The 12712-nt window shown below is 36.9% G+C and overlaps 1 long non-coding RNA gene across 1 annotated transcript; it reads left to right on the top strand.

Annotated features, from left to right (window-relative positions):
- The first annotated feature begins 1756 nt into the window (after nucleotides 1-1756).
- Nucleotides 1757-2710, top strand: LOC116179738. Its single transcript, XR_004147029.1, has 2 exons — nucleotides 1757-1793; nucleotides 1833-2710. It is a non-coding gene; the product is annotated as an uncharacterized LOC116179738 (long non-coding RNA).
- The last annotated feature ends 10002 nt before the right edge of the window (nucleotides 2711-12712 follow it).

Genomic DNA, 12712 nt, shown 5'->3' on the forward strand with positions numbered 1-12712 from the left:
AACACACGACACAAGGAAATCCTAACATTGACTTTAAAACTCGAAGGCGTCAATGAAATTCCCTAAATTCCAATGAATTAGCTACTCTAATTTTGAGTAAAATCGGAAACCGGAACCCGTATTCGAACCAGCAACTCCCAGTGCCGTATTTGTGGTTCAACGGTAGAGAGTTGGGCTATAACTCTGGAGGTCGGGTGTTCGAACCTGGGTTGAGGTGAATTTTTCATCTGTGGCGGAGATGGGAATTAATTACTTTTGACCAGTTTCGAGCATTCTGCCGGTTATTCCGAATTAGGTTTTCCTGCAGTTTTCCTAATTCGTAAGGTAAATACCGTAGTAGTACACGTCAGACCTTCTGCAGAGGCACCTCTAAAAAGCATTATGCGTGTCACTCTGTAATTGGGCGCAAGGCTGTTGAGGGCCAAGAACAAGAGAGGGATAATAAATAAATAAATTTAAACATTCATCCTCAACACGCCAAGCGATTTTGGGTGTATATCTTAGTTGACATTTTTTTACTGAGCCCAATATCTGCCACGGTTTAGAGTTAAATGTGGTTGGAGCTTTTCTCTGCGATTGTTTAGCATTCGAGTCTTCGCACTTTTGACCCTCGAAAGATATAAAGCGTAACCCAATAGCGCTTGAACTCAGTCATCTGAATTTCCAACCGGGAATCGTGGATTCGCTGTATTGGGTTATCATTTGAGTCCTCGATGCCAAAGTCTGTTTTTTTTTGGTCTGGTTTTGCTTACTCAGATAATGGTAATTGTCTATTCTGGAAAAAGAAGATTTGGTTATAATACTTAATAGGATCTCGATGATTGCACTTAATACTATTATTGTATTTTCACAAGTTGAAGGCATTAAGTCCAATCGTTTTTAGGTATAGGTAGGTACACCGACTCAATTTAGAACAGTGGCGACATCTATCTCGTTTTTGATTGGTCGCTGGTTCCGGTCGCCATATTGGGGCTAAAATGCTATACTTTGATATAGGAGCTTACACTTTTCTTTGTGTTCTTGCGAAATTCTGTAAATAAAGGTACTGCTTTAGGTAACATGTATATTGTGGGCATATGACATACCCTAATGCAGTCACTGTAGGTGTACAAAATAACTTGGAAAGATTATTTTTAAGTATTTAAGTATCAAAGAGTTCAGTAAGACTTTCCTACCTATAAACATTACCAGATACATTTCCTGAAAGTTAATTTTTTAGCTCCAGAATGCTAAAAAAAATCCTTAAAATACGCATAGCAGAAGAAATTATGTTTTGTGATTCGCAGATAGATAAGGAAGGTCATTATTATTTACTTGTCATGCCTTCGTAGTGCCTTTTATATGCTCTACACCATTTTTGGATAGTATAGTGAGACCAAACGAGACGAGACGAGACTGAGACTTTTACTTGGTCTCGTCTCATCTCGCGGCAACACTAACTGGAAGAGTGCAACAGGAAGAGTGCGACACTGCATTTTCTAAAATGGGAAAAGTAATCCCTCCGTTTTTCTATTTATAACTATTGATCCGAAATGTTGGTTAAAGATTACCTATAGCAATGAGTATTACCATAGAGTAATTGTATTTCCTCTATGGTATTACTGTACGACAAAACGTTTCCACTCGCTTGTCCGCTATTATATTTATATCCATGTCTTCGGCTGCTTTAGACTGACAGCTGCCCCTAAACTGCGATCTCGCACATATCAATATAAGGAACTAGAAAAAATGGGAAAACGTGTCAATCATTTAATAGTATATTAAGTATTAAGGTCAGTAGGTGTACTTTACTGGTTGAGGATAATAATTGCAAACCGAGAGCGCAGCTCGAGGTTTGCAATATTATCCGAAATCGGTTAAGCACCTACTGACCGTGGTGCTTACGCTATTTTTTGCACGATCAATTTATAATTGATATAAACTAAATTCGAATGTATCAATGTGGTAGCATCACAATGGGTTCAGTAATTTTTTGTGGGTTGCTACAGTTACGTTTCTGTTTTTGAAAACAAAACAACACGTGCGCGAAACGTGGTTTGGTTGAGACTAAGTGAACATACCTAAATGATTCAGAAGATTTCGAAATAGAAGATGCATGGAGTATTGGCTGCGCATCGATCATTCCCGAAAAATTTAAAAGTAGATATGAAGCCGCATATGATTCTTTCCTTAAATGGTGTGAAAGTAAATGTCAAACTGACATAAGTGAAAAAATTGTGTTAGCATATTTTGTTCAACGTAGTGAAGGATTGAAATGGCTTATGGTGTGATTATTCCATGTTGAAAATATGATTTTTCTAAGAAGGTGTGTTGATATTTCTAAATACAGTACGCTGATAGCATTTTTGAAAAGAAAGAACGTTGGGTATCAGCCAAAAAAATCTAGCGTTTTTTCTAAAGCAGATTTCCATAAATTTCTTACGGAAGCACCCGATGACACGTACTTGGTGAGTCATTAACTAACAAGATTGAAACCGCTCAGAAGATTTTATGTGGAACTCCAGGGAACCCTTCATCATCTTCGTTGCCATCAACAGAACCTGCTATTTCATACCGTACTAATTCAAATCCTCTATCGACTGCTGAGTGTGAAGAATCTGTAAACACCGTGTTTTCCAATTGCCTGTCTAATTCCCGAACTAATTTTTGTAACTTGCAAATTGTACATTTAACTTCCACATTAATAAACAATAATTTGATTTTTGACACATATCCTACTTGTCGCATGTTACTGTAACTGTCACTTGGTTGCTAAGCACGTTGCTATGATACACTTACCGCCCTAGGTTGGTAAGTGCACCTTACCGCCTTGAAAATGAATTAGTAAGTAGCCGACTATAACCGATCGTGCAAAAAATTACCTTGTTGCGACGATGTCGAGTTACTTCGTGGAAAAGTTTTATAAATTAATACAAGCGCACTGACCCACAGTTTTAAATACTAAAATGAGCCCGATTTTCGCAACTTTCACCAAAAATAAGCTGGAATTACATGTTTATGTGTATTGTACCTTGCTTATATGTACCTTGTATCTATCCATATGTCTAAGAAATCCCATACGAAAAAAGAATTAGAAATACTGATCTTGCAATGATCTGGTGGCAAGTAGCTCCACCTTTTAATATGATAGGTATTAAAAGGGTTGAAATCAAATCTTAGGCGTCGGTCGCCTATTGGGATTCATAGGTACAGAAAAATTAGGAATGGAAATGTGCACGTTTGTGACAGGTAGGAAGTGTGCAGTGTGAGAGAGATCCGTTTGAAATGTATTACCTATAAGCCAGTTTAGATAAGATTTGCTTCATATTATAATAGAAATCGCTAAGCGTGAACCACGCCGCATGTCATTCTATGACTTGAGTTTTATTTAGAAATATGCCTTCTCATGCGTTTAGTTACCTTCCATTGTGTTATTGAGGGAGCGCTAATGTGTATTGTTATCATGTTATGTGCCTCTGATATTATTCTTAGATTTCAATCAGAAATGCAAATTTGAATAGCATCGCGCGCCCGCCGCAATAAATTGGCGAGAAGCCGAATCCGCCGTCTCGGCCGAACGAAAGAGATACAATTAATTGCAGGTGTGATCCGCAATCATTTTTTACTTTTTGATGTTTTCCATTAACATCCTACTCAGACCATGTAACACAACACATCCTGATCCGAGTGCCTCCACGGGCGGGTTGATGTCACGGATGGACGAACGGACGCGTATGCTCGTAATACGCAAGCAAAGCTATCATGTGTGACGATCATTTATTAGTTCACGTCTTTTGTCAGAGTCTTTGTAATCTCACTTTGATGGTCTAGGATTTCGAGATTAACTTTTTCTGAAGTTTAATTGCTTTTCGCTCGCTGACAGGTTGTGACTTTTAACCAGTCCTAAAATCTTTGTATGCAGATAACTAGATTTACGGATGAACGAGTCGCCATTACGTTAACTAAATAACTTATAGGTAATCTTATATGTTATCCGCATCCTTTCAAAATTTTACCGCTTAGTAAATAGCTGGGTTACTTCTAATTCCGTATCCTAAATACACTCTGCCAAATTGAGCAAGTTTCACCCACATTGTTAGAAAAGATGTTTGATTTGATTATGATTGATATAGTACCTACCCCCTCTCTATGTTCACAAACACGATTACTGGGTCAGATTTTCCTTAAAAAACGCAGTCAACCAGTCATTGTACGAAGCTAGTCATTGTAACGAACTAATCGCAGAATATTCTAGTATTCGAATAGTCGACAACTTAGTCGAATACTAGGCGATTATTCAACTACCTCGATTAGTCGAATTTTACCCTTTTGGCGTTATTGAGATCAAGTTCTGTCGAATTACTGCCAACACTGTCAACAGGTCCATGAACTTACCACCGTCATCGAAAGGCAGTTAGCACTTCCCTGCCTTCAAAAAAGTACTGGGGCGGTCGTTTGTGCTTGCAAAAGATGAAGCACAAAGAATCACTAACACAGCATTAACGTTGTGCATCGGTCACATCATTGGTGCACGAAAAAATACAAGCGAGTTTAGACCATTAACGTGTCGGTCAAAAGCACCGAGATATTTTTTTTCGTTATTGCATAAAAATCTTTCGTATTAGGTTACTGCACCGCGAGGGAAATAAGGGAGTTTGAACTCCGTGTTTGGAATACGTAACCCTAGAGCGATATCAGTGCCCGCAATTACAGAAGACATTAACAAAAGTTCGAAGAAAATAATCGATGATGTTTACTAAACAAATAGACAATAACTGTGTATATACATTGATATAAACATTGAAGAGAACTGTTCGCCAAAAAAGTCATCCTGAGGTCAACGATTCCTGGCCGTTTCATAGAAGAAAAACTATCCAACGGAATGTTCCCATACATACATTTACATTATTTCATCTTCGACACCATTCTCGATGTAAAGATAGTATTCGGCCCTATTTATTGTATCGCCAACATGTCCGCGTCTCAATGTCTGCATCCTATAGCGCCCTATTTTTGAGATACAGTCAAATGAAAGGGAGGTACAGTAGTATGCATCATCTATGTCAAATGAAGGTTCTATATCTGTAAAGAACTTTTGTAGTTTTGGAATTCATTGAGGTTTTAAAAGATTAAGTAAAAATTAAATTCGTGGTTTCTTAAAGTAGGTATATGTTAACTAACAATACTTTGAAATATTTAAAATGTGTACAGTGTTATTTTACAACACATCTCCACCATGTCTAGAAACGGCATCTTTTAACTCACAAAACCTCAAAGGATTTAAAATGTGCACACTGTAATTGCATTGTATGGAAATGTCAATATACCCATATACCGGGTGATCGGAAAGTAGTGCGGACAGTTTGAATTTCCCACAAAACTAAACATTTATAAAGTTGGTAACATACCAAATGTCATTTATTTAAAGGCAGTGGTGGATCAATTTAATGGATCACTAAACAATAATCACAATTAATTAATTTAAAAAAAATTAATTTATCAAGCTCAGTGCACGCTCGGGTTCATGCATTCATATATATATTCCAACGTTGCTCGAGCAATAGTCATGCTAATTAAACCATCACCGTAAGGTTCATTTCATTTGCCTACATATAATAAGACGTATCCACTTATTCTCATAAATTAACGTCATCAACACTGGATGAAAACATTCCGATATCAATGTGTAAGATTTTGTGCCACATATTATGCGAGAAGTCTGTAAAAACAACAAATAGGGATGTTATCGTTCACATTGTTATACCCACCAGCTTCATTAGAGAATTTTCGAAAACGATTTCTTGGGGCTACGTTTTTTTTACAACTTCGACATCATGGTAAGTAGCACATTTATCGTTGAATTGCAGTAAGCACAACTGAGTCGAATATGAGCATCTTCAAACATGTACGCCTTTCAAAAGTGCATCCCCTTTTAAGCCCCTATGCCTAAAAAGTAAGGTTACATGATCCTTATAAAGTAGGTATGTTCTCTTAATGTACATACCTTTACGAAATGATGCACGTGCGAAGACCTTTTTAAAAAGAGCTGTTTGCTTTGAAACTCCTGGATCACAGTACGAAGATTAGAAAATAAAATTCACATAAAAAAGCTACGCCAATGGATGGCAATTAATGCATAAATAAACCAACTTCTAAACATGTTTGCCAATTCCTTAAGTAAAAAACACTAAATATTTAAAGCGCCAAATTTAAATTGTCTGCAGTTTTTTTCGATCACCCGGTATACGAGGTTCAACGTTCGTTTGGTCTGCTATTATCTATCTATATAAATAAAAATGAATGTTTCTCTGTCCCTCTATCTCTTAAGCCTGTCTAAACAGAAAGGTTGGACGTATGTCCCCGAAAGTTTCAAAGTTAGTAAAACACTTTCGAAATTCCCACGCGAACGGGAACAGGAAACAAGATACGAAGAATCGCATACTATTTTTATTAAGGGAATTTTTCGCCTTTCTGCGCGCATTCGGAAACAGACATAATCCGGCTCATATTAAAATACTGATCTCTGAACTCATAGAAATTGATTAGTGAAGGTTTGACAACGCTGTCTCTTTTCGATCTCGAGTTAGACGAGCCACAGATGGAGAAACAAATATAAGAGCACTAAATCCCATATCAGAGCTGGAAAGTATTTTCAGTTTTTAAATACTTTTAGTATTCAAATATTCAAAAGTATTTAAATACTCTTATAGCATTAAAATCCGTTTGTAGTATTTTCTCAAATACTTTATGGGTAAATTAAATACTTTTTAAAGTATTTGTATTTAGTATTTCCTTAAAAAAGTATATAATACGTAACGGTCCTAGGGGTCTATCATGCCGACACTGAAAACGTTGACTTACCCTATACTTAACGTTGGCAACTCTGGGAAAAAACTACGAGCAGAGCCACCTACCTTTAAAGTCGAAACGATGGACGTTTCGCGGCACTTTTGCATTTGAATGGCAGTCGGCTCGATATGGGTGGCACGAATGAACTCCTACGTTGTGTATTCGGTTCTTGTACGTGTTGCGACGTGAGCAATAATCGGGAAGGGAATTAAATAAAAGACCAGAACTTTTATGCGTAAGAAATGACAAGAACAAATAAATATATTACGCACACAACAAGACCATACCAGGGAAACCTTCTACGGGACAAAAACCCCGGCATAGGCCACACAAATACATGAAATGAAATAAATCCCAACGAAATACAAGAGAAAGTACACGTAAATAAAACATCTCAAATTGTATGATAAATCTCAGGTAATCGAATCAAATGCAATTAAACAAATTCATAAAGACAAATCACACGAGACGTCATAAATGCAGTGGAAAACGTGATAAATCAAGGTAATACAAAAACACATCAAAATACATGTACAATCAATTGAGATAACACAATTCGTAAAATAATAAATTGCATGTACGTAGGAAGCATCAAAATAGTGTGGCTCTTCACTAACATAGTTTTATACCGGATGGTGCCTAGCGCGACGCAGCATAGAGATTTCAATGGTAATTTCTTTATAGTATATATTAGTATATTATACGTTTATAAGTTTTTTTTAGAGAAAAAAATACTGAATCTGTTCATGCTATTTCTCATAATTTTCCGTTTTTCAAAACCGTAGAAATCAACAAAATAAAAAGGTTCATTTTACAATAAATCAGATATGCCTAAAGAAACAGCGATCACGTTTCATTATTTGCCTTTGACGTATATTCAATTTATACTTGTTTATAAATTAGTTAAAGAACTGCAAGAGCAATAACGTTCAAAATGTCCGTCAAAACCATCAGGAAAACGACAATACATTCAACGTTTTGGCTGCAGTAGCGGAAAATCCGAATATAAGTTTAGGAACAAATTTGCTTCAAATCAGTTTTTTTTCTTCGATTATGTAGGTACTCTGATTCTCTCTGATAAACAAATAGTATCTGATGCAGATGCAGCATTACATTCTCTAAAAAAAGTTACCCAATTGCCGCTTTTTCTTGCATCGGATAGTTGTAACAGAATTAAATATGAAAATCGTTCGACGTCAAATAACGATAACTTAGATGCGATGCGCTTGTAGTTTGTTAAAATATTCCAAAGCATCACTGATTTATAAAAATGAAATTTTTTATTTTGTCGATTTCTACGGTTTTGAAAAATGGAAAATTATAACTAAAACTATGAACAGATGCAGTATTTTTTTCTCTAAAAAACGTATTTGACTTTTACTCTAAAATAATTAGGGGAGCTAGTAATTGACTATAAAGAAATTACCATTGAAATCCCTACGCTGCGTTGCGCTAGGCACCACCCTGTATAACACGAAAAGTACATGTGAGAATGCCAATAGCAAGTGGAAGGCAATCATCGCTCAAGCAAAACATATTTTAAATAGAAGAAATGCGAGGACCCCCTATATATCTTGCAGTGCTAAGATGCTAAGAACTGCGATCCGCACGAGATGAGTAGGTAACAGATACAGCGAACGGTCGAACTGTATTAGGTACCTGCTGACATACAGAAACATTAAATAAGAGAGCCCCCCTTTTCGTATAGGTAACGCACAAGAACTGCAGCGCGCCACGAATCAGAAAGTAACAGATACAGCGAACAATCAAACTGTATTAGGTACTTCCCTCACGGAATAGTTACTATTCAATCGATCAGAGCAACACCACTCTGATAATCAACTCCTCGTGAAAACAGAAAAAAATCCTAATAAAACAAACTAATGGCATAATCACCTGCAAAGTATAACAAACGATAAACATGATTCCGATAACGGGTACTCGAAAACAAAAGCATGGAGTGCGCCATATTTATATATCGGCATTTTATGCAAAATCAGAAAAATGTAAATAATGATTCAATGATGAATAGTTCGTACAACAAAGAATAAAATAGTTACTACCTGTAAATACTCCTTCAAAACACTACAACAAACTAAATAATCAAGAAGAAGAACCCAGGAAAGCGTGGTGCGCTCCATCGACCCCGTCGCCATCTTCTTCCTTCCGCCACGTTCTTTTTTTCCCCTAGCTTCGTTATGAAAATCCCCTAGTCTTCGACATCTGCGCAAAACAGTGGATTGGTTATATACAGAGCATATCATATTTTTGTTTCAGATGTAAAGGTGTGTTGCCTAACCATAAGGGTGGATTATCACATTCTTGATATTTAAATACTTTTCTTGATATTGTATTTGTATTTGAAGGCGCCGCTATTTTTAAAATGTTTATTATTTAAATACTTTTATAGTATACTTTTAAAAAGTATTTTGCTCAAATCTGCCTCATAGATTTTCAGGCTACAAGCTTTGAACTTACTCGAAAGACCACTAAACGATCAAGAGCGAAGGAATAAGGCCAGCGTCCAAAAGAGAAAGGTCATTTTTTTCTAGCAAAGGGATAACGAGCTTAGGGAGGTTATGATGGAACATCATTTTTAGGACGAACTCTTAGCGAAATCCTTCGAATTGTCGTCATGCGTGGATCACTTCATCCGCTTTCCCTATGAAACTCATTACTTAAAAATTCAATCCACAAACATTAAATCAATAAACAAATACGGACGTAGTGGTCTAGTGATTAGGGTACTAGACTGCGAATTGAGAGGACCCAGGTTCGATTCTCGGTCTTTGGCGTTTTCTCGAGTGTGTGGGCCCACTCAGTCTCTAAAATTGAGTACCCGAAGTTTATCTCAGGTGCCTACTGCTTATTAACGAGCTCCTAACGAGATCATAATTTTGCAATGTCCGTCCGTCTGTCCGTTAGCACGATATCTCGAAAACGAATGGACCGATTACGATGAAATTTTGCAGGTGGATTCTGTATCAAGTTTTTAAATCGGGGTTCGTGAATTGGCAATGTAGGCCAAAAAATAAGGGAGGCCCTTATGACATCTCCGTTAGTTGTGAATCGAACTGGATCAGATTCAAAATAGGCCCTTTAAATGTCCAACGCTAATATGCGGCACTTAGTTACAAACATTGCTAAACTGCGTCCAGTTAAGGTAATAATAATAAATACGATTCGTGAGAATCAGATTTACACGCCGGTGGTTGCTAGAAGATAACGGTAATGATCACACACAGGTAGAAAGAAGTTACGCTCAAGTGATTCAATTCTGATTGACTTATGCAGGTGATTTATCCAAGAGGCATGGAAACACCTGTAAACAATGCCCACCCGCGCATTTTTAATCGTCCAGCCACTTTGCGAAATCTCTAATTGTACGCGCTTTTAAATACCCACCTCCCTCGTCGCGATTGAGATCTCGACACCGCCACTTTCAAAGGTGCAAGTTAGCGCGAACGATGACGAGGCAACTGAAAATCAAGGAGAAAGGTTTTATACTTTTTGTGGACGAATAAACTTGAGATCGTCAATGCATGACCAGTAGCACTCATGTGAGAGGGTCAGGATATTTGCGGTTTAGATATTATTGGTTTCTTTTAATCGAAAATCATTGACGATTAAGCAAAAAGTCGAGTTGTGGAATTTGTCCAATTACACAAAAACGGGTAGGTAAGTATCGTCAATACGTTACATACACATATCGATGTCAGGCAAAAACTTTGATCATTGAAGAATCAATTTCGTCACGTTTTCCATTAGTGTTTTTCAAAATAGTGTCATAAACCGCTTTTTTTTCAAGCATACGGCATGACTCTAATTAAATGTGATCAATGTTTTATACTTTTAATTAATTGAGCTGAGATGACGGAAGGTCAAACTTTTTGGCAAGCAATTATTCACAACAAATTCGTCGTGTTCTGGGGTACAATTTTTATTTCGATATGGTTGGACGACTCATTCACATTCGAGAAATCGATTTGCATTCTGATGAAAATGGAAGTGAAAGGCTTTATTTTTCACATACTTGTACAAAAAGCGCCCTGTTGTTAAAGCGACCGACAGGTATCAACGCGTGAAATTGTTTATGAAGAAGAACTTTATCATTATACGACATGATTAATTGTAATTTAAAGTAAGGAATAGAAAACGTATGCGGAAGGTATGATCTTAATAAAAACCCTATATAACCTAGATGCTTCAGAAATCACCGATAGAAATAAATAGGTTTACTCACTGAAGAAATTAAGTGACCATTATAAAAATATGGGAACAACTTCACACGCCTTCCGCACTAGAAGACCCCTTCTCAGCATAGCTGCAGAGCTGAAGGAGCCTGCCACCAAAGTCGCTCATGTGTAAGGCGAGGACCAGCCAAATTGGTAATGAAACCCTGAATCGAAAGAGACAGTTCTACTCCTTCGCTGACCAGCCCTTCGTTACATAGTGGTCTGTTACAGCACACAGTATCTCTTCAGCGGAGTAATGCTTTCCCACTTCTACCTGTCAAAAGTAAAACTTAAACAAAGGATAAAAAGAAAATAATCTCTAAAAACTAAAATTGTGATCCAAAGAGTATGCCATTTGGGACCGACGATTTAACAGCTCACCATGGTACTAGAAACAACAAAATCCCAAAGTTAGGGAAGGATATAAAGCCAAAAGAAACACCCAACAGCCTGAAAGACACCTTGTTCAAAGATCTGGGGCATATTAATGTTGAAATCTTGATTTTCATCTCTTTGCTATATTGGTTTGTTACCGAAACTGATGTGCTCGTGGGCAAGAAATTATATTTTGCAATAACATATTGTTGTGTAAACAAAGTCATGTAGAATGATCTAAACACCAAAAATAATGATGGGACACCCTATATATGGCAATATTTCAATTTATTAGATGTAAAATCTAGGGGATGATTTACAAATAAGCACAAAGTGGTTTATTTTACTTGAATTTGTGCCTCACTGTTATTTTTCCTTTTAGAATTGTTTCTTCTGCGACTTAAAATGTTGTCTTGCGATGAGTAGTTTTTATCGGACGAAATTTATTTAACGCACGTGTTAGAAGATGCAGGTGTGTTACGTAGTTCGGCGTTCTTTCGAAGCAGGCGTTATCAAGTCTAATATTGATTGGTGGTGTTTTTGGAAATCCTGAAGAAGTAGATTATTTTATAGTAGAAGAGGTGTTCCCTTAAATACGAGAATCAAAGTAAAAACGAGGCTGCTGCTGCTAGCTGTTATTTTTCGCGACGGTTAAAGAGCGTGTTAATTTGTTTTCGCTACATGGCGGGCTGTCCGCCCTAGTTGTTTGTCGGTTTCAAAGTAAAGATAAGCAGTCGAAATAAAAGACTTAAGTTACTGCAAATGAAGTAGTTTAAAAACGGATTTTCCGTATTCAGAAAGAGTTACTACGAGTGGAAGTCAACAATGCAGTTGTCTGCTTAGTGAAAGTTAAAGTTTGTACCGTCCAGGCAGCCACCTAAAACCTTTTTCATCTTATTTATCAAGCCAGTTCGAATCATTGAATTCAGTTTATTAAAGAAGAAGTGAAGTTTCCTGGAGCTTTTAGAGTGTGCTTTTGTGTATTTGCTAAGTGCGCCTGAATATCGCAAACAGGTATTTTGGATTCATAAAAAAACTGTATGTAATTCAAGATTTTTTTATTTTTAACGATCGACCGCCTGTGTGCGAGGTATTATTTCCAAAGAAGCTTTGTAAGCTTCTCTTTCTTTCAGGGATTTTGTTTTACTTGTTTCGTGTGTTTCGGAATTCATTACTTGTGTGCTTATTCGAATCCATTGTACGACTCGGATAGAGTTTTTCATGTCAGATTTTACTTTTCGTGTTCAAGAATTGAATCAGGTGTTAATGAAAAT

Source organism: Photinus pyralis, unplaced genomic scaffold (assembly GCF_008802855.1).
Source record: "Photinus pyralis isolate 1611_PpyrPB1 unplaced genomic scaffold, Ppyr1.3 Ppyr1.4_LG8, whole genome shotgun sequence".
NCBI classification, from domain to species: Eukaryota; Metazoa; Arthropoda; class Insecta; order Coleoptera; family Lampyridae; genus Photinus; species Photinus pyralis.